Source organism: Nerophis ophidion, linkage group LG05, assembly GCF_033978795.1.
Source record: "Nerophis ophidion isolate RoL-2023_Sa linkage group LG05, RoL_Noph_v1.0, whole genome shotgun sequence".
Classification (NCBI taxonomy): domain Eukaryota; kingdom Metazoa; phylum Chordata; class Actinopteri; order Syngnathiformes; family Syngnathidae; genus Nerophis; species Nerophis ophidion.
In genome coordinates this window covers 59,440,250-59,467,120 of record NC_084615.1, presented here as the reverse complement: position 1 = coordinate 59,467,120, position 26,871 = coordinate 59,440,250, and the positions used below count along the sequence as shown (strand labels likewise).

Sequence of the window (26,871 nt, the reverse complement as noted above, 5' to 3'; positions counted from 1 at the left end):
GGTGTTAATGTTCAATCCATCAAGATAAAACAATTATCTCACATTCAAATTACAGTATATTATTTATGTACTTTGCTAATTTTCCTCGACTGATGTACTAACATCAAGTGGTATATTTTGTACACATGTAGCATCATTCTACAAAGATACAAAGAATTGCTATTGCGACATCCAGTGGACAGATTTAGAACAGCTGTTTCTTTCATTAAAAAATTCCAGGTAAATTTTCATACTTACACTCTCATCCCGCGGACAGGATAAAGCCTGTTCCCGGGCCTTAGCCAGCCCTCGGGCCGTACGTTTGACACCTTTAACTAATTTCTTCAAGCCACGCCCCCACACTAAAGCAAGTTGCCTAGCCAGACAGCATTGGCTATTTCAATACAATGTTCCACTATAACACTGTTTCTCAAATAGTGTGTCACGAGCAGCAGGGGAGATTTTCATTATTTGTTTCTACGCTCTAGTAGTGATGTTTGAATGCAGCTAGGTGCCAGCGATGATCAATCTGATCAACTGGCTTTCTGTTCTACTCAGTAGAAGTATTAAGTACAAAAGAATGTGTGTCTCAAGCTAACAGAGGAGGACACATGGATAAGTTTGTGACAAGAATGGAAATTAAAAAGGAAGCTTTGTCAACAGCAAGAAAAACAAGTGACGATAACTAGGATAAAAAAAGACCCAGACAGAAGACCAAGCAGCTTTTAGATTTTTAGTACCAACAGTAGGAAATTAGGACTGACCATTGTGTGTTTTGTGTCATTCTACAACACTTTACGACATCCTATATCTGTGAGATGTTTTGTTCTACTGTTGATGCAAATAAAAACCATGTACAGACCACGGGTAATATTGAGCAAGAGATACAAGTAGCAATATCAAATGAGATGCCCATTGAAAGAATGTGCAGTGCAAAATGGGCTCACTGCACCCACTAAATATGAGCAGAACCCTCTTCTTTTGTAGTTTTAGTCATTGTTGAAGTTGAATGTGTTCATGTAAAACAGACATGCTGTGAAATAATCTTGAAATAATTACTCAAAATGACCCAGAAATGCTCAAACTGATGTATGATCTACAGTAGTTAACCGTTTGAAATGTTTCATAGATCAAGGCTATCTTAACTTGTCTTCTGGATTGACAATTAACCTGATTTTGTCACGACTTGGACTATGACTTGGATTGTTTCCCCAACGCAAAGGAAAAATGGCACGAGCGAGACGTGAATGTGAGTACATATTTATTTATTACTAACACTAACAAACTACAACAAAAGGCAAACAAATGCTGTGCACAATGGCGGAGAACAATTTTGACTACTGAAAACAAAACTAAACAACTGTGACATAACTAAACCAAAAACTTACTTGACATGAACAGGAGGGAATAAACAGCATGGCTTGGCATGAATCAGGTTGAGGGATATGTAAAGTCGCCAGGCTGACCACCTGGCAACTACAGGTTTAAATAATAAACATGATCATTACAAACAGGTGTGAGGGCTGAGGATAGGGGCGTGACATGAGGGCAAGGTGAAAATTAATGAGTTGGCATGAAAACAAGGCAAACAAGGAGGTGCAAAAGCAGGGAACAAGTGTCCAAAAAATCAAACCAAACATGACAAAAACAAAACATGATCCCATGGGCGTGACAGATTTACTAAAATCCTAATACCACACACTAAACAGCATGTGCAATCTATGGAATAGTGTGTACTATGAGTGGGCATTTTGTGAGTGATCTACTAAGACTGCAGTACAAATTCAAAAGTGGCGCAGACCGCCTTATATAAAAATAAGGATTTTGCGTGTATTATATGGAAACTCACCACAGACAGACTCAACCCTTTAATGTCATGATCCGCGGCCCGGATCATATTTTGGTCAGGTATGTTTTGGACTCCATTAGTTCATGTTTTGTGCTCTCCTGGGTTTATTTTGGTCACCATGGGGATTAATTGGGTTCACCTGTCTCTGGTTAGTGTTCCCACGCTCAGCTGCTGTCAACCACTAATCAGAGAGCTATGTATTCACCTTGCTCGCCACGCTCAGTTGGCGTCATTATTTGCTTGATGCAACATGCTACGTAAGTTATTTGCTTCATGCCAAAGTTCCGTGATTATTTCTTGTCCATGGTCCATGCTAAGAAGTATCATTAGCTCCAAGTGCGATCAGCACGTTGTGCCTTCGCCTCGTGTTCCGTTTTTTTGTGATATTTTGAGAAATAGATCATGTTCCTACCTGCACGCCTCGTCCAGAGTAGTCCGTCTGCATCCAGGAAGAACAAACACCGCAGCAAGATGCGAAAACCCCGTCGTGAAACTTTACTGCACATTCATGGTGTCATGTGGTGTTTGTTGTGTTTTCAAACAAGCAGGAGACATGTACCACTTTTTATGGGCATTTTAGACAGTACATCGACGATTCGACAATGAAACCCTTTTTTTTTTTAATCATTGCACAGGGTGCAAGACAGGCTCCACTTACTGTACCCAAGACGCAAGAAAAAAACATTCGTCAAGAAGTTTTTTTCATACAGGAGAAATGTCAATAGTATATACGCCCCCCTGCAACCCTGAAGGGAATAAGCGGTAGGAAATGGACGGATGGATGGATGGATAAATGAAAAACCAATCAGCAGTAAAAAAAACGCCAGCGAGACACCAAAACCTATCAATTGAATTTGTTCTAATCAGCCCCTTAAGTCACCCAGCATGCAGCTATGAAATTAGAAAAGAGTGTTGCTGAATAGAGTATATGTCTACATTTTTCCTATTTCCAACTGAACATGCAAATATGTTACCACACACACGTACGATAGTCTGTCTGTGTAGCTCGAGCATCGATCTTTTTCCACATCCGTGTGTAACTGTCTTTGCACTTACTTTTCAGACGCGCTAATAAAACGCTAAATAGTGTTCACAAAACAGTGACAAGGCTTGATAAATCACATCGCATGTGCTGCATGATATATTTGCATCTATTTCTCTCAGTATTGCTAATCAACCTATATTCTGCATAAAATGAAGACAAAGACGTAAAATGGATAGCACGCCTTATTCTGCTCGGTTAACAGACGCTATCCACTTTGCACACGTTTAGGAGAGTTTCAGTCCACGCAAAACTTGAGTAAATCTGGCCCAACTTTTTCATTATTAAAAAAAACTACGAGTCATATTATTGCAAATTTAGGGACGGCGTGGCGCGGTGGAAGAGTAGCTGTGCGCAACCCGAGGGTCCCTGGTTCAATCCCCACCTAGTACCAACCTCGTCACGTCCGTTGTGTCCTGAGCAAGACACTTCACCCTTGCTTCTGATGGGTGCTGGTTAGCGGCTTGCATGGCAGCTCCCTCCATCAGTGTGTGAATGTGTGTGTGAATGGGTAAATGTGGAAGTAGTGTCAAAGCGCTTTGAGTACCTTGAAGGTAGAAAAGCGCTATACAAGTACAACCCATTTATCATTTATCATAAATGTCTGCACAAAACAAACAAAAATAAAGATCATAGCTCTTTTTGTCGATGAATAACCCGATAAAGCTGACCAATGTTTACAGTTTTAAAACAACAACAGTGTTACTTTGTTAGGTTTATTAGAATGCACAACCCAGTGAATCATTTGCACGTTCATAGAATCACACAGGTTAGGCAGCCTTGTTGAAATGGTAAAATTTCTGTCTGACACAGGGGTCATTGAAGAAAATAATTGAGAAGCACTTTGGGACAAGCGGTAGAAAATAGATGTATGCACTATATGCTGTGCAATTTATACTGCAGGAAGTATAATAGTGTTTTTGTAATTTAATAATGCAGTCTTTGATAAACAGGTGGTGTTTTATGAGTCTTTTTTTTTTAATGTCAGAGGAATTTCAATGGGGAGGGAGCTACAGAGGGAAGGGCTGTGACACTAAAACCTCTGTCACCAAAGTGTGTGTACGGAAGTGAGAGCAGGCAAACATCAGAGCGCCTTAGCTTTAAGGAAGGGGTGTCGGGATGTTGGTTGGTAATGTGTGCTGGGGGGATTTGTAACAAACTAGTAAGAATGCATGTCCTATAAGGAACGTAAAGGTGAACGTTAAAAGAGGGTTGGGTTGGAGTTAGAGTTTTAAACATTCTGCGGACAGTCAGAAACCTTGCTGGGCATGCTGGACACATATTTAAGTGATTAAAGATATAAAAATAACCAAGAACTTGTTGAAAAATAAGGAAGTGATTCAATTATAAATAAAGATTTCTACACATAGAAGTAATCATCAACTTAAAGTGCCCTCTTTGGGGATTGTAATAGAGATCCATCTGGATTCATGAACTTAATTCTAAACATTTTTTCACACAAAAAGAAATCTTACATCAATATTTATGGAACATGTCCACAAAAAATCTATCTGTCAACACTGAATATTCCATTGTTGTATTTTTTTCACAGTTTATGAACTTAAATTCATATTTTGTTGAAATATTATTCAATAAATATATTCATAAAGGATTTTTGAATCGTCACTATTTTTAGAATATTTAAAAAGTATCTCACATACACCCTGGCATACCTTCAAGTACCCCCAGGGGTACGCGTACCCCCATTTGAGAACCATTGTCATAGGGTATTGATCTTCTCTGCACCCTCCTTTACACAAATGAGCACAAAACACACAACTCATTAACATGTATCTTTATACAAAGGTCATACGATAATGCTGCGAAATGTTGATGACACATCATTTTAGTTATAAGTTCCTGAGAAACTACTTTGGTTGACTTGCATTTAAATTCATATTTATATTTTTCCTGTCACTGATAAGGTACTGTACTAGAGACGAAGCAACAAACTATAAAGGGAAGTCACTGGAATGTGGTCTGATTGTTTCTAAGAATGTTGTCTTGTTTAGATTGATTTGACGCCAAAGATTTGTGTGCGTGCGTGCGCGCATGTGTGTGTGTGTGTGTGTGCCGGCGCGTGCATGCCCGCGTGCATGCCCGCGTGCATGTGTGGGCGTGTGTGTAGGCAGCTGACCCTGGTGTGAACAGGGCCACTGTTTGAGACCACAAAAAGAGCATTCTTTACTGTGACACAAACTACACACACGCAAACACACACACACACACTCACACACACACACACACACACACACACACACACACACACACACACACACACACACACACACGCACACAGTCAAAGAGAAGGAGAGTCACTTGCTGTCTTTTGGTCATAATCCTATACGCCTACAAAAAAATACACACACAATTTTTTGTGTGAACCCTATAATGATATGATGAGATATAGTAATATGATATGATATAAATGGGTTATACTTGTTTAGCGCTTTTCTACCTTCAAGGTACTCAAAACGCTTTGACACTATTTCCACATTCACCCATTCACACACACATTCACACACTGATGGCGGGAGCTGCAATGCAAGGCCCTAACCACAACCCATCAGGAGCAAGGGTTAAGTGTCTTGCTCAAGGACACGACAAGGTTGGTAGTAGGTGGGGATCGAACCAGGCACCCTCAGGTTGCTGGCACGGCCACTTTCCGAACTGCGCCCCGCCATCCCAGATATGACATCATATTGCATTATATGATACCTGCTACATATGTGGAGTCTTTCAAATCAACTTTTAAAACACATTTTATGAACTGGCTATTGAAGCCGAGCTACACTTTTCTTTTAGTACTGTATTTTATTTCATTTGCTTGCATTACCTCTTCTATTTATTCACTATAAACTTGTCAAAAGTTTTTTATTATGGTTCATCAATGTATTGTTTTGATGACTGTAATTTTAGTAAACTTGTACAGCACTTAAAGGCCTACTGAAATGAAATTTTCTTATTCAAACGGGGATAGCAGGTCCATTCTATGTGTCATACTTGATCATTTCGCGATGTTGCCATATTTTTGCTGAAAGGATTTAGTAGAGAACATCCACGATACAATTCGCAACTTTCGGTGCTAAGAGAAATGCCCTGCCTCTACCAAAAGTCGCAGACGATGACCTCACACGTGTCGGGGCTCCTCACATATTCACATTGACTTTAATGGGAACCTCTAACAAAAAGTGCTATTCGGACCGAAAAAACGACAATTTCCCCATTCATTTGAGCGAGGATGAAAGATTTGTGTTTGAGGATATGGATAGCGACGGACTAGAAAAATAATAATAATTAAAAAAAAAAAAAGTTTAAAAAAAACTTGCATTGGGACGGATTCCGATATTTTTAGAGACATTTACTAGGATAATTCTGGGAAATCCCTTATCTTTCTATTGTGTTGCTAGTGTTTTAGTGAGTTAAATAGTACCTGATAGTCGGAGGTGTACGTCCACGGGTTTCTTGACACCAATGTCTCAGGGGAGTCAACGGCAGCTTTATGGACAGCACAAGCTCAGCTTTTCTCCGGTAAGAAGCGACTTTTTACCACAATTTTCTCACCGAAACCTGCCGGTTGACATTCCGTTGGGATTCATGGTTGCTTGACCGCGCTCTGATCCATAGGAAAGCTTCACCTCCAGGAATTTCAAACAAGGAATCACCGTGTGTTTGTGTGGCTAAAGGCTAAAGCTTCCCAACTCCATCTTTCTACTGTGACTTCTCCAATATTAATTGAACAAATTGCAAAAGATTCAGCAACACAGATGTCCAAAAAACTGTATAATTATGCCGTTAAAGCAGATGACATTTAGCTGTGTGTGTGTGCAGCGCTCATACTTCCTAAAAACCCGTGACGTCTTGCGTACACGTCATCATTACACAACGTTGTTAGAAGGTACCAATTATGCTAGTTACGATATGGCTCACAGAAAATGCTGGCGCCAAACTAACACTCCACTCTTGCTTGCTGATGTCACTCAATGGGCACACTCAAAACCACAGATAATACCACAGTTCTCATTAAACATGCCTAAACAGCAATAATAATGTAAAAAAACCAAAAACATTTATTCAGGAGTAATTATATTTTGGGGCAAATAACTAGAAACTAATTACCTTTGTAAAGTAATTTTCCCAAACATTTCTTATATGTTACAATAAAATACTTATTTCATAATAGGTAATTTAAGGTTGCTTAATGCAAGGGTGTCAAATTAATTTTAGATGGGAGGCCACATGGAGAAAAATCTACGCCAAGTGGGCCGGACTGGTAAAATAACGGCACGATAACTTAAAAAAAAAGACAACTTCAGATTGTTTTCTTTGTTTAGAAATAGAACAAGCTCATTCTGAAATTGTACAAATCATAATGTTGTTTTTTTTTTTTTTTACACTTACATGTTGTGGTTCATAGTATTCTATCTTTATTAGTCGTTATTTATACTTTATAAATAAATTATGTCATAACGTTCATCAGTTAACTCATTGGTGCTAATTTTCAATCCGTCAAGATAAAAAAAAAATATATCAAAATCAATTTACAGGATGTTATTAATGTAGTTTGCTCATTTTCCTCGAATGGTGAACTAACATGTCCATCCATCCATCCATCCATTGTCTACCGCTTGTCCCGTTCGGGGTCGCGGGGGTTCGCTGGAGCCTATCTCAGCTGCATTCAGGCGGAAGGCGGCGTACACCCTGGACAAGTCGCAACCTCATCGCAGGCACTAACAGGTGTTTTTTTTTTTTTTTTACGTATGTAGCATCATCTACAAAGATACAAAGAATTGATTTTGTGACATATAGTAGACATATTAAGAACAGCAGTTTATTTCATTCAAAAATTTTGGCTCATTTTTATACTCATACCGTGGGCTGAAAACCTATTCGCACGCCTGATCCGTTTGACACCCCTGGCTTAAATGATAAAATAAAGGTATATATATATATATATATATATATCCATCCATCCATTCCTTTTCTACCGCTTGTCCCGTTCGAGGTCGTGGGGGATCGTTGGCGTCTATCCCAGCTGAATTCAGGCGGAAGGCGGTGCACACCCTGGACAAGTCGCCACCTCACCGCAGGGCCTAATATATATATATATATATATATATATATATATATATATATATATATATATATATATATATATATATATATATTCACATACATACACACATATATATATGTATGTATATATATATATATATATATATATATATGTAGGTGTGGGAAAAAAAAATCACAAGACTACTTCATCTCTACAGATCTGTTTCATGAGGGGTTCCCTCAATCATCAGGAGATTTTAATGGAAGCATTCACATACAATGGTTTATATAGAGCACAGAGTGGGTGGGTACAAGCAGGCGTAGGGTGTGGTGATTGGCTCATGTGTTACCTAGGAGGTGTTTCCTTCTGTAGCGGCATGTTGAAATGATTTCACTGCGCTTGTTGAGGGATGATAAATCTGGATGATATTTTTTTTTTCCCACACCTACATATTGCACTCTACCACGGTATCGAGCACTATTCTCTGGATAATCCAATCAAGACATATATATATATGTATGTATGTATGTATGTGTATATATATATATGTATGTATGTGTATATATATATGTATATATGTATGTATGTGTATATATATATATATATATATATATATCCATTTCCATCCATTTTCTACCGCTTATTCCCTTTCGGGGTCGCGGGGGGCGCTGGCGCCTATCTCAGCTACAATCGGGCGGAAGGCAGGGTATATATATATTAATGCAATCTTTTTTGTTACTATATATATATATATATATATATATATATATATATATATATATATATATATACATATATATATTTATATATACATATATTATTCCGTTTTGCACTTTTTGAGATAGCCTAAAACCGTTCTGTCTCCAACAAGTCATCTTTTAATCCTTAGCTGCATTATGAGGGCGAGGGTGGAAACGTATCAAGTTTTTTTCCTTCAGTTGGGATCTGTTGACTGAGGTTTTATGCAGTTTTTCTTGGCGCTATATGACAAGAAGGAAGCAGAAAACTATTTGTTTTGGAGCTGCATGTCAAGTAAGAAATTGTGTACACGTATCGAAATGTAGAGAATGAACTTCAAAATTAAAGCTATAATATTGAGACTTGAGAACGACACATTGGAACCGGTAATCTTGTGAAATAACAAAAAATGCACACTAGTATGACAAGGCAAGGAGAAAATTTGACTTATTCAAACGAAAAAGTCGCAGTCACGTAAGTTGAAAAAAAAATGTTGTGTCGTGAAAGGTGTAACCGGAAATTATGGGTTGCACACAAACTGTAGCTTTATGCTGCTAGCAAAACTTGAGAATGGACTCAAGAGACAAATTCCGTTAGTTTGAGGAGGAAAGAACAAGAGCGTCCATGACTTGACGACGTCTAACAACTCCTTCACAACTTTATTGGCAGCAATGTCGAGGGAAAACACCACGCGGAGTTTGGACAGCATCGACCTCGCTGCACTCAGAGTAAGACACGACTTAATTTATTTCATTTTAATGAGGGATTTGTGTAAGCACTGACAGCAGTACTGGGTGTCGCTTCAAATGTTTCTGTGACGTCACACATTGTATGTCATGCCACGTATTGTCACTTTAACTTACTGTTTACCAAGTTTGTGGCGTGTCAACTTGTTGTTTTGTAAGACATTCTTAGAATCCCTTGTGGTTAGGCGTGACTTTTACACACATTATTTTTTTTGGGGGGGGGGGGGGGCATCGGGGGACATCACATCAGGCATGGGCAACTGTGTGATGATAAATGTCACTGAAGCCAACCAATTACACACACAAAAAAAATCTGTCAGTCCATTTAGATAGTTATTAAGACTGTATTTTTTTAATACCGATTTATTCTTAGAATAGCACGCCGCTGGTAAATTACAACATTCAAGTGCATTTACTCACTAAACTGTTTACTAATACATATTTCTCTGCTCAACACTTTTGTGGCTCTTTGTGCCCATAGTTTTGAAAATATAGAAATACATTATTTCCCCCCACTAGCATTCATTGTTAGACTACAGAGCCCCAAAAGCAGGGGTTTCAAACATGCGGCCCGTGGGCCAATCGCGGCCCGCGAGACGTTATTTTGCTGCCCGCACTTTGATATGACATTTTAATATCGCGAGTTTAATATGAACGGAACTTGACAGCGTCATACTTCCCAACGTTCCCAATTTTCACGGGAGTCCTCTTAATATCAGGGTATCTATTCTCTGGTAATCCCTGCCGATTTTCACCCAATCAACAATACTCAGGGGGTGCCGCAATGGAGCTGTTCTGAACGCCCTGAAAGTCTCCATCATGTGAAGTGAAGTGAATTATATTTATATAGCGCGTTTTCTCTAGTGACTCAAAGCGCTTTACATAGTGAAACCCAATATCTATTTTTTACATTTAAACCAGTGTGGGTGGCACTGGGAGCAGGTGGGTAAAGTGTCTTGCCTAAGGACACAATGGCAGTGACTAAGATGGCGGAAGCGGGGATCGAACCTGCAACCCTCAAGTTGCTGGCACGGCCGCTCTACCAACCGAGCTATACCGCCCCACGTCATGGTTGTTTTCGGTCCCTTTATCGCCTCTCACAATCCTAGGGCGGCCCCCTAAACGTTGGACTGCATCAACCCCCGATCAACTTTGGGTCACTTCTCGTGGTATAGGCATTAAGCCAGATCATTTTCCTGAAAAAAAACATAGACCCTTCCGTTGATACAAAAGCCATATGGGTTCAGTTTGTCATAGCTGTTCATGTGCCAAATGAAGTTAGGACCTCTCGAAAAGTAGTTCCGTCGTCTTAGGCGTCTCGCTTGCCTTTGTGACACTCCTCTCGGATCCAGCTCATTCAACGCCAACCGCACCTCCTCTTTCTGTATACATAGTCCATGTTTTTTACATTTAGTGTACATCCCGTAAAGCTGGCCAGAGTACTGTAGTTTGTTGCTGTTTAATTGAACCAGGACTGCAAGATAACAGTACCCGTTACGACGAGAAAGCCCCCTCGCCCTGAGTATTCTTTTCAGATGTCTCACACTTATGTCAAAGCCATGTCTACATGCAAGAACGGATTTTATGTATTTATATGTTAGGCCAATACTAAAATAGGAATCAATAAATTTCTCCCACGGATGATGGGTAGGCTCCTCCATCGCCTTGTCTGTTTCACTTCCGGTTCACCATCGCTCTTTCTGTTTTACTTCCGATTCACTGACAGGAAAAAAACCTTTTGTGAGATCTCGCAAAAAGTATTGCGAGATCTCGCAAAACATTTTGTGAGATCTCGCAAAACATTTTTTTCCTCCATGTCCCTTTAGGGGCTCCGTATTACACTACCTGAAATCAATATTTACGGCAGCACATTTTTTACAATTCACATTCACAAACACTTCTGACTAGGTTAGGTATCGATTACATCACAATTGTCCAAAGTGCAGCCCGGCGGTTGTTTTCGGCCTGCAGCTAGTTAATTATTGTCCCTCGACATTCTGGCTGCACGATTAATCAACATCAAATCGACATCAAGGTTTTAATTAGTGCGACAAATAACCGCCGTCAATGACATTCGGGTGACAGACATGTTCGGCAATCAGAATTGTTGAGCCTCACGTTTGTCTCTCGCTTCTAGCAAAGAGAAAGACGATTATCTCCCCTACTCGCGACTCGTCAGTGAGAAGTTCTGCAAAGTAACAAAAATTTGGAGGAAAAAGAAATTTGATTACAAATCCAAACGTTGTGGTATTATTTCAGCTTCAAATACAACTCTCATGGGTGTATACGCCCATGAAAATGCCGTGATCACATGATGACTATAAACAAAAAGATAACGTCCAGCCTCATTGTTTATCCAACTGGAAAAATAAATACACTTTAAGATACTATGAATTGATTAACGTGGTCCCCGACTTAAACAAGTTGAAAAACTTTTTCGGGTGTTACCATTTAGTGGTCAATTGTACAGAATATGTACTGTACTGTGCAATCTACTAATAAAAGTTCAAATCAATCAATCAATCAATCAATCAATGTTGAATATTTATTTTAATACATTTTTTTGGTGTATTTTATTTTTAGTTTATCTATTTAGGATAACAAAGTTATTTACCTAGCAATTACAGTACGCTTGTAAATATCCATCCATCCATTTTCTACCGCTTATTCCCTTTTTGGGGTCGTGGGGGGCGCTGGTGCATATCTCAGCTACAATCGGGCGAAAGGCGGTGTACACCCTGGACAAGTCGCCACCTCATTGCAGGGCCAACACAGATAGACAGACAACATTCACACTCACATTCCCACACTAGGGCCAATTTAATGTTGCCAATCAACCTATCCCCAGGTGCATGTTTTTGGAAGTGGGAGGAAGCCGGAATACCCGGAGGGAACCCACGCAATTCTACAGTAATTATAAATACAAGTTTATATATTTTTGAACGGTTACTTTCAATATTAGTATATATTAAGCCCTACTTGACATGTTTTGAAAATTAAATTCATTAATTATTAATTAGGCACTAAATAATTAGGTACAACTTTCTCAAATAGCTTAACACATACACATTGTACAATGTACTTAAGCATGTACATTGAAGTGGTAATGTACAACATGTATCAAAGTATTGTATTCTTTCACTAATCAGTATATAGCCTTCGTGGAAAAAAGGTTGGACACCCCTGGGTTAGATATTACCCCAAACTTGTGCCAAATCAGTACTTTTGAAATGGTGCTGGGGCTTAATTGGTGGCTGAACCGGTACTTAAAAACTAAAAAAAATGTATCATGCTTTTACTGAATTTTATGAACAGAATAGTAGTTTAAATACTTAATTGATAAAAAAATACCAATATGAAATAAAATCCATAACAAATGTTATGCAATTGTTTGCGAAATGTGCCAAATTATTCTACTGTACTTTAAACATATCCATTTTGCTGTTTCTGCAGAGCATAAACCTATCTCCTTATCGTTAAAAGCCCTGAATGCAGACAATGATCCAGATTACCCCCATAATTTCTGACATTTTCCTGAAAGTTTAATCAAAATATGCTTGTAACTTGTTGAGCTACCTGCAGTGCAAATGACAGAAACATAATGAACACTCATAATGAATTGATTAACGTATACCCCGACTTAAACAAGTTGAAAAACTTATTCGGGTGTTACCATTTAATGGTCAATGGTATTGAATGTGTACTGTACTGTGCAATCTACTAATAAAAGTTTCAATCAATCAATTAAAAACTCTTGTCAGTCATCCTCTATCTTTGTCGGTGGGATGCTAGCATACACATGGAAACATAAATGAAAGGTAACATAAATATGATCCAGATTTCGCCCAAAATGTAATCAGTTGTTATAGATGCCATCTCGGACATTTCCTGAAAGCTTCATAAAAATCTGCCATTTTTTGAGTTATACTGCTATCTACTGTATCTGGCTAGCTAACTAACATACAAATTAACAGCAATGGTTACGTTAGTTTATGAACAAAATTAGGTCACTGTAGCAATCTCGTTGTGTTCTCATGTTGGTATTCAGAATTATGGTGTCCTTGAATGCACCTTGCCATAAATGAGTACATAATGATGAAGAGTTGTAATTGGGAATGCAACGATGCACACAATTCATTTGGCTTGATAGTTAAGTGTAACCATTTGATATTTTTTCCATACACCAAAGACAGATTTGAAGGCCTTGTTTGACTTGTACTTTATTGAAGTACTATGTGGTTTTAACCCACTGTGTCCTGCTTTGTTAATCACACATATACAGTACAGTGTTAACAGCTGCTTTTGTCATATTTGAAACGAAAGCTCTTTGGAAGCCAATTGTAGTGCTTTTTGCTGATAATGTCATCCAGATTTGCAATTCCACTTCCTCAGTCGCTCTCCCAGGACAATTTTGCATTGTGCAACTTGGAACTCAGTACAAACACAGTTCATAATGTCATATAGACTTTTCTTATTCTTGTTCATTTTTCTCCACCTTGTTTTCTGCAGGATCCAGCAGGTATCTTTGAATTGGTAGAGGTGGTAGGCAATGGAACATACGGTCAGGTGTACAAGGTAAGTTCTGACTTCTGGGTCCAGCATTCACACATTCAATTGTGAAATATTTTGGTACATCTTTTGTCTGCATGAAACCCCTGTTTTCTTCAAAGTTTGAATCTGTTTGTCCAAAAGTAAACTGTTCTTTTTTGAGTTTACATTTTTAACATTTTTAACGCTCATAAGAGTGTAAAAAGATCTTAATCAAAGGCAATATAAAAATATAGAAACAATCATTTGACAAATAGAATTACGACTTGCAAAGGGTTAAGATTAACGGTTGTACGTGAAAGGTGAGTCATGGCACATAATTCAGTGTCACTTTTCAGTGTACATTCCCATCTACTACTTTTGGTATTTTTGTTGTCTTCGTTGCCATATTGTTCTATGCAGCCAGGAAAAGGAGTGCAACTTTTCTCTGCATGACATAAACTTGATTGCCACAAGAGTGGCAGTGATGGTATGTGTGTATATGTGTGAGTGATGTAGTTTTTGAAATATATAAAAAACAAAGCCGCTGAGTTGGCAACACTGATCTCTCCCGCTACATCTTCTCATTCTCTGGCCTACCATGTATGTTATCATTTGTATACAAGAGAGGGCAAAGAGTAGAACCCACACATTTTTTGTGGCAGTCCAAATTTATTCTGGTGGGCCTAAACCAGGGGTCACCAACCTTTTTGAAACCAAGAGCTACTTCTTGGGTACTGATTAATGCGAAGGGCTACCAGTTTGATACACACTTAAATAAATTGCCAGAAATAGACAATTTGCTCAATTTACCTTTAATAAATAATTGGCAACACTAAATTGGCCCTAGTGTGTGAATGTGAGTGTGACTGTTGTCTGTCTATCTGTGTTGGCCCTGCGATGAGATGGCGACTTGTCCAGGGTGTATCCCGCCTTCCGCCCGATTGGAGCTGAGATAGGCGCCAGCGCCCCCCGCAACCCTAAAAGGGAATAAGCGGTAGAAAATGGATGGATGGATGGATATAAAAAAATGGGTATTTATGTCTGTCATTCCGTCGTACATTTTTTTTCCTTTTAAGGAATGTTTTTTTGTAGAGAATAAATGATGAAAAAAAACGCTTAATTGAACGGTTTAAAAGAGGAAAAAACACGAAAAAAATTCAAATTAAATTTTGAAACATAGTTTATCTTCAATTTCGACTCTTTAAAAGTCAAAATTCAACCGAAAAAAATGAAGAGAAAAACTAGCTAATTCGAATGTTTTTGAAAAAATTTAAAAAAGAATTTATGGAACATCATTAGTAATTTTTCCTGATTAAGATTAATTTTAGAATTTTGATGACATGCTTTAAATAGGTTAAAATCCAATCTGCACTTTGTTAAAATATATAACAAATTGGACCAAGCTATATTTCCAACAAACAAATCATTATTTCTTCTAGATTTTCCAGATTTTTTTTTTTTAAAGAAATTCAAAAGACTTTGAAATAAGATTTAAATTTGATTCTACAGATTTTCTAGATTTGCCAGAATATTTTTTTTTAAATATTAATCATAATAAGTTTGAAGAAATATTTCACAAATATTCTTCGTCGAAAATACAGAAGCTAAATTGAAGAATTAAATTAAGAGGTATTTATTATTCTTTACGATAAAAAAAAAAAACATTTACTTGAACATTGATTTAAATTCTCAGGAAAGAAGAGGAAGGAATTTAAAAGGTAAAAAGTTATATGTGTTTAAAAATCCTAAAATCATTTTTAAGGTTGTATTTTTTCTACAAAATTGTCTTTCTGAAAGTTATAAGACGCAAAGTAAAAAAAAAAATGAATTTATTTAAACAGGTGAAGAGCAAGTCTTTAAAATATTTTCTCGGATTTTCAAATTCTATTTGAGTTTTGTCTCTCCTAGAATTAAAAATGTCAAGCAAAGCGAGACCAGCTTGCTAGTAAATAAATAAAATTAAAAAAATAGAGGCATCTCACTGGTAAGTGCTGCAATTTGAGCTATTTTTAGAACAGTCCAGCGGGCTACTCATCTGGTCCTTACCTGGTGCCCGCGGCACCGCGTTGGTGAGCCCTGGCTTAAACAAATACATTTATTTTATGTGTGGTATGACATATTTTTACCAAAATATTAGTAAAGCTACAAATTATCAGGATGTTTGGTGTTATTTATTTTCGAGGCATGTGGGAGATATTAGTAACCATTTTATTAACATGCTTTTTCCTAAAGAAATTAGCATTTTTGTTACCTCCGTGTTAAACTATACAGATTACACAATAATATATTTAATTGTCCGACATTTTTAAAGCATCAATCTTAAAAAACGTATTTCATTTTGGTTTGAGCGTTGGCAGAAAGTATGCCGTTCAAACTTTATATTTAAGAAGTTATCTTTCAATTTACAAGTGTTAGCACAGACACAAAGTTTACCACAAGATTTGCGTCACTTCCAGTAAAACTTACTTCAGTTACTTCCGTTTGGGTGGAAACAAACTAAACTGAAAATACATACACACAGACACACACACCAATATCCTCAACATGTGCAGCACATTTTAAAGCTCCCAAGTTGGGTTCACTTCCTCATTGTTATGTATGCTTGTGTATGCATGCATGAGTTTAGTGGTTTGTGGTTTTGGCCACATTTAGTTTCATGCCGTTGGTGTAAATCACATGCTTTGCTGTCCCTTAACCTAGTGCAAAGTTAGAATGTCGTAATCAATTTATCTCTGCTTTACTGAAATATGATGCAAGCGTAAAAGCCCTGTTGTGAAATGCCTGTATCTCGGACAAGTTTTCTAGATTTTGTGAGTCACGTCAATATCCTGGCTTGCAGTGGAATCTCAAACACAAAATGTTCCAGGAAGCTATTGGACATCAGACTAAGGCTGTCAAAATTAACGCCTTAACTCTTGTGATTTTTAACAAAAAAATAATCATGAATCATGAACACACCTAAAATAATCATGCAATTTATTTCGACCGTAGAAGCTCTTTTACCTTAAACGCTATTACGTCACTGATGAGATCAATGCATATGTCAGTCTCTCATAATGATTATGAACGATTGGCAAAATTCCCACAAAAATGCAGTTCCCCTTTGATAGTGCAATATTAAATAAAACAACATATGTGTTAATGCCTTGTGGCATTCACACAACAATTAACTATATCATAGGAAAACAGGCTCAATCAGTTTCAATGACTGTGACTCAGCGTGCACAGGAAGTGGAAAGGAGAGTTGATTTGAAAAAATAAACAGTTGTTGGTGTTTCTTTGGGGCTAATACATTTCTATGAATATAGTTAAATGAACAGGGGCATAATTAATTACCGATTACCTGGTTTATTCTCTTAATTCGAGGAGCCTCGCAAAGGTAGGACGAATGACCAAGTTAATGTTGAAGAAAACCTGTGAGTGCCGATTCCCTAACTCTCGGGATTTCAACGTTGTTCATGACTCAGAGACTGGATTGAGTATCCTGCAGAGCTGAATATAAGTGTTTGTATTGCTGAAAGCTACTGTTCCTGCATTATTGAAACAAATACCAAAAATAACATTATGCACACAGTTGTATGCTTGCTGTGGGCGGAGGATCTTCACTTTCGTCTTTCATGACCGCTTGCATTTAGCGAATAAGTGCACGGCGCACAGAAAAACTCTTTTCTTTCACTTTCAATGCATTCCTCTTCTGCCTAAAAATAACGCCAAAGTCGCCAATTTGCCACTACAGAACTCTTCTTCTGTGTCTGATTTTCGGGCAATGCAGGTTTGTTTGAGATATTGTTAAGTGGATTGATAATATATTCACCACACTTTCATTATCATTTGTTTATGACAAGAATGAACCCAGGAGTGCCAAATCCACATTTATTCATTTATCTGTGACCACAAGTAAATGGGAAACACTGTGGTGTGTGTGTGTGCGTGCGTGCGTGCGTGCTTGCTAGCGTGTGTGTGTGTGTGTGTGTGTGTGTGTGTGGGGTACCACATAAAGGAGGAGCCTAGCTCGGAAGCCCAAGACATGATAGGTAGAAACATCGATTTAACTATGTTCTTTATATTAACATAGTCTTAGTTTTTTAATCGGCTTGCCATTAAAAATGTATTCAATGTGCATCACTACATGGAAATATAATACATCTGATCCACAACCAAACCTAAACTTGACAAAGGGCATATGCAAATTCTTAATGATCCAACATGTTCAAAAATAATTTTCCAATTGTAAAGTCAATAACAACTTAACTTGAAGAACACTATAGTCAAACTAAACTTTCGAATGCCACTGGTGTGTTACACCTTACCTTATGTTACGTCAGCACAGGTTTCATTGCACATTACTGCTACTTAGGCCTGGGCTATATGGCCTGAAGAAATGCCTGATTTTTTTTCACCAAATATGCGATTTACGTTTTTTTCCTGATTTTTTTTTTTTTTTCCCCCACTGCTTTTTAAAAAAAACAATAAATACAAACGGCAAAGATAATTTGAAAACAAGTTTTGCTTTTATTTGATCTAAAACTAGTTATTTGAAAAGTCAATGCATGCATTGCATCTTTCTCTAGCAATATTATAGTTTGTATAATGTTTTCATTTTTAGACCATTTATACATTTTACTTTTTATGCAATTATTTTCAAAGAACTACATTTACGAGCTACCTCAACCTATGGGACCCAATACTTCTGTCTTGAATAAATTACTTCTGTAAACAAAAATGGAGCATTGTACTTTACAATGAGATTAATAATGTGTGAACTTAAAACTTCAGTCTTGAAAAAAAATATTCTGTGAACAAAAATGTAGCTTTTCACATTGCATGCAAATAAATAAACTACAAAGAAATCAATAAAGATACCAATAATCATTAAATAGTAATAAAAAGCAATCGGAACAATAAAGTACAAACGTAACTCTTAAATAAATTAATTCTGTAAATAAAAATGTTGTGTTGGTATTAGTAATTGTATGCAAATAAATAAACAAGTAAAACATTGAGATGACTATTTAGAAAGAGTTGCATTTCCCCCACTCGGCTCGATGCTGTTTCAGATGCTGGTATAAGTTTGTTGTGCTGCTGTCTTTTTTAGAGATGTCATTTATTTCACGCCTGTTGCCACAATTTTAAAGCACTGACAACATTTTACTTTTCTTTTGAACACTCATCACGCTCTTGTTAGCATTTGCATTAGCCATGTTTGATAGGCTTGTGAATCACCGCTAAAGAAGTAAGGGAGCGGGCGAGGGTTACTGAAGTTCATAGGGCGACAAGTATGCTGAAGCATAAGGAGAAAAACATCAAGTTTACATATTTTAAATCATAAACAAAAAAAAAGAAAACTCGAATCTATCGATCAAACCGATATATGCCCAGGCTTACTGCCGCCTACAGAACTGGAGTGGAGCAAATATGTTTTATGCCCAAAATAGTTGTTGTTTGCGCTGGTTTACAACAGTACTGTTCCTACGTGATACACTGGTGTCGTTAGATTGCCAAGATCACCAAATGTTGTCCCTGTACAGCAACAATGTAGGCTGCACAATAAATGCCATCTAACTTATAAATGACTTTCACTGTGTCTTATTTTCTTTATTTAACTTTAGGAACAACATCTTAAAGGCCTACTGAAATGAGATTTTCTCATTTAAACGGGGATAGCAGGTCCATTCTATGTGTCATACTTGATCATTTCGCAATATTGCCATATTTTTGCTGAAAGGATTTAGTAGAGAACATCCACGATAAAGTTCGCAACTGGAGACAAGCCCTGCCTCTACCGGAAGTCGCGGACGATGACGTCACATGTTGATGGCTCCTCACATATTCACATTGATTTTAATGGGAGCCTACAACAAAAAGAGCTATTCGGACCGAGAAAACGTAATTTTCCCCATTAATTTGAGCGAGGATGAAAGATTCTTGTTTGAGGATATTGATAGCGACAGACTATAAAAAAAAAAAAAAAAAAAACGCGATTGCATTGAGACAAATTCATTTGTTTTTAGAGAAATTTACTAGGATAATTCTGGGAAATCCCTTATCTTTCTATTGTGTTGCTAGTGTTTTAGTGAGTTTAACAGTACCTGATCGTCGGAAGTGTACTCTACGTCCACGGCCGGGTGTTGACGCGCAGTGTCTCAGGGAAGTCGACGGCAGCTATGGGGGCACAAGCTCAGCTGATATCCGGTAAGAAGCGACTTTTTAACCACAATTTTCTCAACGAAACCTGCTGGTTGACATTGTGTTGGGATCCATGTCCGCTCTGATCCATAGTAAAGTTTCACCTCCGTGAAATTTAAACACCGTGTGTTTGTGTGGCTAAAGGCTAAAACTTCCCAACTCCGTCTTTCTACTTTGACTTATCCATTATTAATTGAACAAATTGCAAAAGATTCAGCAACACAGATCTCCAAAATACTGTTTAATTATGCCGTTAAAGCAGACGACTTTTAGCTGTGTGTGTGCGCAGCGCTCATATTCCTAACAGCCTGTGACGTCAAGCGTACACGTCATCATTACGCAACGTTTTCAAGAAAAAACTCCCGGGAAATTTAAAATGGCAATTTAGTAAACTCAGCCTTACCGGTAAGGTTTATTCAGGTGTACTGGAGAGGAGGCTATGCCGGATAGTCGAACCTCGGATTCAGGAGGAACAGTGTGGTTTTCGTCCTGGTTGTGGAACTGTGGACCAGCTCTATACTCTCGGCAGGGTTCTTGAGGGTGCATGGGAGTTTGCCCAACCAGTCTACATCTGCTTTGTGGACTTGGAGAAGGCATTCGACCGTGTCCCTCGGGAAGTCCTGTGGGGAGTGCTCAGAGAGTATGGGGTACCGGACTGTCTTATTGTGGCGATCCGTTCCCTGTATGATCAGTGTCAGAGCTTGGTCCGTATTGCCGGCAGTAAGTCGGACATGTTTCCAGTGAGGGTTGGACTCCGCCAAGGCTGTCCTATGTCACCGATTCTGTTCATAACTTTTATGGACAGAATTTCTAGGCGCAGTCAAGGCGTTGAGGGGTTCCGGTTTGGTGGCCGCGGGATTAGGTCTCTGCTTTTTGCAGATGATGTGGTCCTGATGGCTTCATCTGGCCGGGATCTTCAGCTCTCACTGGATTGGTTCGCAGCCGAGTGTGAAGCGACCGGAATGAGAACCAGCACCTCCAAGTCCGAGTCCATGGTTCTCACCCGGAAAAGGGTGGAGTGACGTCTCCGGGTTGGGGAGGAGATCCTGCCCCAAGTGGAGGAGTTCAAGTACCTAGGAGTCTTATTCACGAGTGGGGGAAGAGTGGATGGTGAGATCGACAGGCGGATCGGCGCTGCGTCTTCAGTAATGCGGATGTTGTATCGATCTGTTGTGGTGAAGAAGGAGCTGAGCCGGAAGGCAAAGCTCTCAATATACCGGTCGATCCACGTTCTCATCCTCACCTATGGTCATGAGCTTTGGGTCATGACCGAAAGGATAAGATCATGGGTACAAGCGGCCGAAATGAGTTTCCTCCGCCGGGTGGCGGGGCTCTCCCTTAGAGATAGGGTGAGAAGGTCTGCCATCCGGGAGGAACTCAAAGTAAAGCCGCTGCTCCTCCACATCGAGAGGAGCATCTGGTCAGGATGCCACCCGAACGCCTCCCTAGGGATGTGTTAAGGGCGCGTCCAACCGGTACGAGGCCACGGGGAAGACCCAGGACACGTTGGGAAGACTATGTCTCCCGGCTGGCCTGGGAACGCCTATGGATCCGGGAAGAGCTAGACGAAGTGGCTGGGGAGAGGGAAGTCTGGACTTCCCTGCTTAGGCTGCTGCCCCTGCGACCCGACCTCGGATAAGCGGAAGACGATGGATGGATGGATGGATGGATGGATGGAATTTAGTAAACTAAAAAGGCCGTATTGGCATGTGTTGTAATGTTAATATTTCATCATTGATATATAAACTATCAGACTGCGTGGTGGGTAGTAGTGGATTTCAGTAGGCCTTTAACCAACAGTACCATTTTACTCAAGAACTCGTTATCCTCTGTAGGATGACCATTATTTTCTCCTCGAGCTCCCTGTCCCGTCAACGAGCCTTGCTGGCTTTATTGCATGCATGTATGTACTGTTGATTGAGCGATGCATGCATGTATGTACTGTTGAGTGAGCGAGTGCGCAACACATTCCCCACTAAAATGACTTTCGGTGCCTTGTGTGAAGAATAACAATGTGTGTTTGTGTGTGTACACGTGTGTTTTTGTGTTAATGTGTGTGTGTGAAAAAATCATTCTACAGTATAACAATCTCAAATTTAAGCAAAAAAATCAGCTTTCAGATTCTTTGCCGAAATATAGAGCCCTGAATGCAACATTGTCAGGGAATAGTACTCCTTCTACAAACATTTAAAAACAAAACCCTCATAATTCTGCAGATGTTAAGCTTTGCTGTTTTGCTTTCCAGCTATCGAGTTCAGAAGTAAGCAAACTCTCATGTTTATGGCCACACACAAGGATGAAAAAAGTACCATAGTGTTATCTTTTATCCCGGGGTGTACCAAAACACTTATTATTTAGTCATGTGAACCAACAAACATGAAGTCTAGGCATTTGGACCCCATGATATTACAATTTTAAATGTGTCACTTTGTATTATAATTGTAGACAAGTTTTATTAGTATTTTCCCTATTTTTATATGTGAAACTCAACTTTTTCTTTTCCATCCTGATACATATGGTTTGCTTCAGGAAGATGTGCAGTAGTAATGATAACACACACATGGCATATTCCTCTATGAGACATTCATACAGGAGATGATAGGAAACTGCCTTGATCCAAAACGAATAATGGAATAATAGTTCATATGTAAGGTGTTGAGATATTTTCCTGCAGAAAAAATACATATTCAGAAAATGCTAATGCAGGTCACTTGGTTGATCATGCAGTCAAATTCTGTTATTTACATCAATGCTCATTTGTGAAGTAATTGTTTCATTGAACATCGTCTTTTGTGATGCATAAGTAAGAACTTGTTGAGCAGCGACATTTATTTTTATTTTGAGTCACCAGAAGTAAGTCCTGGATGTCAGTCATACACTTTACATCTCTGCTCCAGTTTTCTATTTCCTTTAATACAGACATTGCCGCACCTCAGGTACATTTCTGATACTACCTTAGAAGCCATTTAGAAATGCTTTATTGATCCACAAGGTAAATTGTTCTAATCGTCTAAATTTAAATAAGTTCTAAATTTCATTCCATGGTCGACTTATACCTCCAATGACACAATAGGAAAAAGTCGGTATTTTTTTTCTTTTAATCGCAGAATCCCAATATCAATTAATCAATCAATCAATGTTTATTTATATAGCCCTAAATCACAAGTGCCTCAAAGGGCTGCACAAACCACAACAACATCCTCGGTAGGGCCCACATAAGGGCAAGGAAAAACTCACCCCATTAGGACGTCGACCATGATGACTATGAGCAACCTTGGAGAGGACCACATATATGGGCAACCCCCCTGAGGGGACCCGAAAGCAAGGGATGTCGAGCGGATCTAACATGATATTGTGAAAGTCCAATCCATAGTGGATCTAACGTAACCGTGGGAATCAAGTCCAAAGTGGATCCAATATAGTAGCGAGAGTCCCATCCAAAGTGGAGCAAGCAGGGAACCATCCCAAGCGGAGGCGGATCAGCAGCGCAGAGATGTCCCCAACCGATGCATAGGTGAGCGGTTCATCTTGGGTCCCGACTCTGGACGACCGGTCCATCCTGGGTCCCGATTTTGGACAGCCAGTACTCCATCCATGGCCACCGCAACGGACCCCCTCCACAAGAGAGGGGGGAACATAGGAGAAAAAAGAAATGAAAAGGCAGATCAACCGGTCTAAAAAAGGGGGTTTATTTAAAGACTAGAGTATACAAATAAGATTTAAGATGAGATTTGAATGCTTCTACTGAGGTAGCATCTCGAACTGTTACCGGGAGGGCATTCCAGAGTATTTGAGCCCGAACAGAAAATGCTCTATAGCCCGCAGACTTTTTTTGGGCTCTGGGAATCACTAATAAGCCGGAGTCCTTTGAACGCAGATTTCTTGCCGGGACATATGGTACAATACAATCGGCAAGATAGGCTGGAGCTAGACCGTGTAGTATTTTATACGTAAGTAGTAAAACCTTAAAGTCACATCTTAAGTGCACAGGAAGCCAGTGCAAGTGAGCCAATATAGGCGTAATATGATCAAACTTTCTTGTTCTTGTCAAAAGTCTAGCGGTATGGAGATATAACGATAACAATAATGTTATTCTGAGCCATGTTCATTGTATTGTATCGCAAGGTAGATTCTATTTTACAGTACATATTATGAACTGATGTCTATTGTAAGTTTAAAGTTATAGAATTAATATGTCAATTAATCTTTACATTTATGAATTTGAATGTGTTTTAGAAAGAGTTTGGGCTTTAGGCCTGGATTGCCAATGTATTTGCTGAAAAAGGAAATGTTCCCAAAGAAGCACAGTAAGGCTTCTATGTACACACATATTTATCTTACACAAGAGAAGAAAAGTACATCATTCATCCCATGACTAAAATGATTTGATTTCTTAACCATAAAAACAGGATGTGGAAGAATGGCCCTAGGATTGGGTGACTTAAATACCATACCATTAGCCTATGGATTGTGAAATACTATTTTCTACTTCCCATCATGTGAATTGAAGATTTTGCCTGTATAAAATGGCAGCAGTATTCTCCTTATTGGTAAGCATTTGGCTTATCTAACATGACTGATTATTTTGGCATGTTGAATTGAGAGGACAATGCTTATATTGAAGACACAAGTCTTCTCTGGAATTTCCGCAAATACTTTGCCATTTTTTATGAAATGTCACCACAATGATTTAGCCAGATGCCACAGGCTCACAGTGTAGCCATTTTTCAACATTCTGGTGTCATCTCAATTCATATTAAGTGCCAGCTTAATCAATCAGTTACACAAATGATGGATGTAACGACTGTCATTGTGGGCCAATAACAGTTGTCATAATACATATGAGCAGTTTGGAACTTTCTTTTAGTGTACTCAAATGTTTAATGCAGATATGTCACAAACATGTTTTTCATAGTACAATGTATTTTGCACACCGATATTTGTGTTGATTCAGGATACAAAATTAGGCCAGTCATAGACAGGTTTTTTCAATCAAAATGGTACATTCCATTCTAGGAAATCAAAACAGGAAAGAGGTCAACAAAACAATAGCCTATTTTACATGCAAATACATACATAGCCCCTTAATAATACACTAACAAACTTGAATAATGACCTGAATGTAGGAGATGCTGACAAAGACAGAAGGTCATATGAATGTGAAAAAAGTTATAAACTTCAGACAAATAAGTCTGCATTTTGGTTCCAGTAGCATATGTTATAAGAAGTTACACACAACTTTTGTGTCTTATCCATTCCAATATGTTTATTTAAATTAATAATTATTTGACCATTTTAGGATGTTTTATTAAAACTGAAACTGTGCAAAATGTGCAGACCCAATGAAGCAATCACTGATTAGCAGTGAGGAAAATTGGTTGAAAATTGCCACAGGCAAAGAGCTGACAAAAATCATTAATGTATACAATATTTGACTCCATTTCTGTCAAGCAGATTGGGTTGGAGGTAATTGAAAATTAATAGGGTCCTTTGAAATGGAGAATTAATCCCTTCATGATACATCTGCCTCAAAGCCAGGTTCTGGTTGGAATCTGGCTTAGACCTCTATGTATGGAGCAGTGACGTGCAGTGAGGTTCATGGCTGGTGAGGCACTGACTTCATCAAAGTCAGATTTACAAACATATGAACACTAAAGAGTATCTTATTCACCATTGGATTGGCAGCAGTTAACGGGTTACGTTTAAAAGCTCATACCAGCATTCTTTACACATACAAACTGTAGCACACAAAAAAGCACATTTAATTTAAAAAAACTTTATTATGGTCTTACCTTTAATTAAAATTGAAGTCAATGCGCCGCTCCTGCTTCGATTGAAAGGCCAGTTTAGAAAACTATTTTATTTGAGATATGTAATCATCCATGTTAAAAGTCCAGAGGAGAGGAACAAATAAACACACACTGCTCAGTCTTGCTGCTTGTTGTCACTTCTTCTGCAGCCGAGTTGTCGCAAGAATGATCCCTGGGATCACTAGCGCCCTCTATCACCAGGAGGCGGGAGAACAGGTCCCTCACACAGTGCGTCTTTGCAGCCGTTTTATGATTGCCCAGCACAAGAAATACGTTACACACATACAGTTGTTGACAAAATACACTGTACATTATATAACTCAGCTAACTAAACAATGGAAATGTATAATATAATTCATATAGCAATACGGTCTCACTGCACAGCAGCCAGCAGTTAGCCGAGTCATTGCGCAATCCTTGGGAGGCTCAACTGACTGCTGACTCAACGCAAATCTCTACTCAGTATTTGAACGGCAAATGTCAAATTCAGCGATTTTGAATAAAAATAATCTAAAACTGGTGAAGTTAAATGGAAAATAACTTTATAAAGTATAATCACTGGATACATATAACAATTTAATTATTATTTTTCTTTTTAATTTTTTTTCTTTCCATGATGGCACGTGAGGCCCCCGCCTCACCTGCCTCCCCTGACTGCACGTCACTGGTATGGAGTGTGCATGTTCTCCTGTTATTGCCTTGTTATTACCTTGTTATTGGTATTGCATTAGCCCAGGATGTCAAACTCAAACTTAGGAAGTTTTTTTATTTTCTACTAGAGGGGGCAAAAGAGGAGGGGGGACTGCATCAATTTAAAAATAACTCACTGGCTTAAATGTATTTTCTTTTAACAACAATTACACATAGTTTGAGCAGTATATTTTTGTTTTTGGTAGCCCCACATTCTGTGTGTAACGGTTTATAGATCCCTGACA

At 38.6% G+C, this 26,871-nt stretch overlaps 1 pseudogene; it reads left to right on the top strand.

Annotated features, from left to right (window-relative positions):
• Positions 1-9,204: 9,204 nt before the first annotated feature.
• The window catches only part of LOC133553444 (mitogen-activated protein kinase kinase kinase kinase 4-like), a 96,066-nt pseudogene continuing 78,399 nt past the window's right edge, over positions 9,205-26,871 (top strand).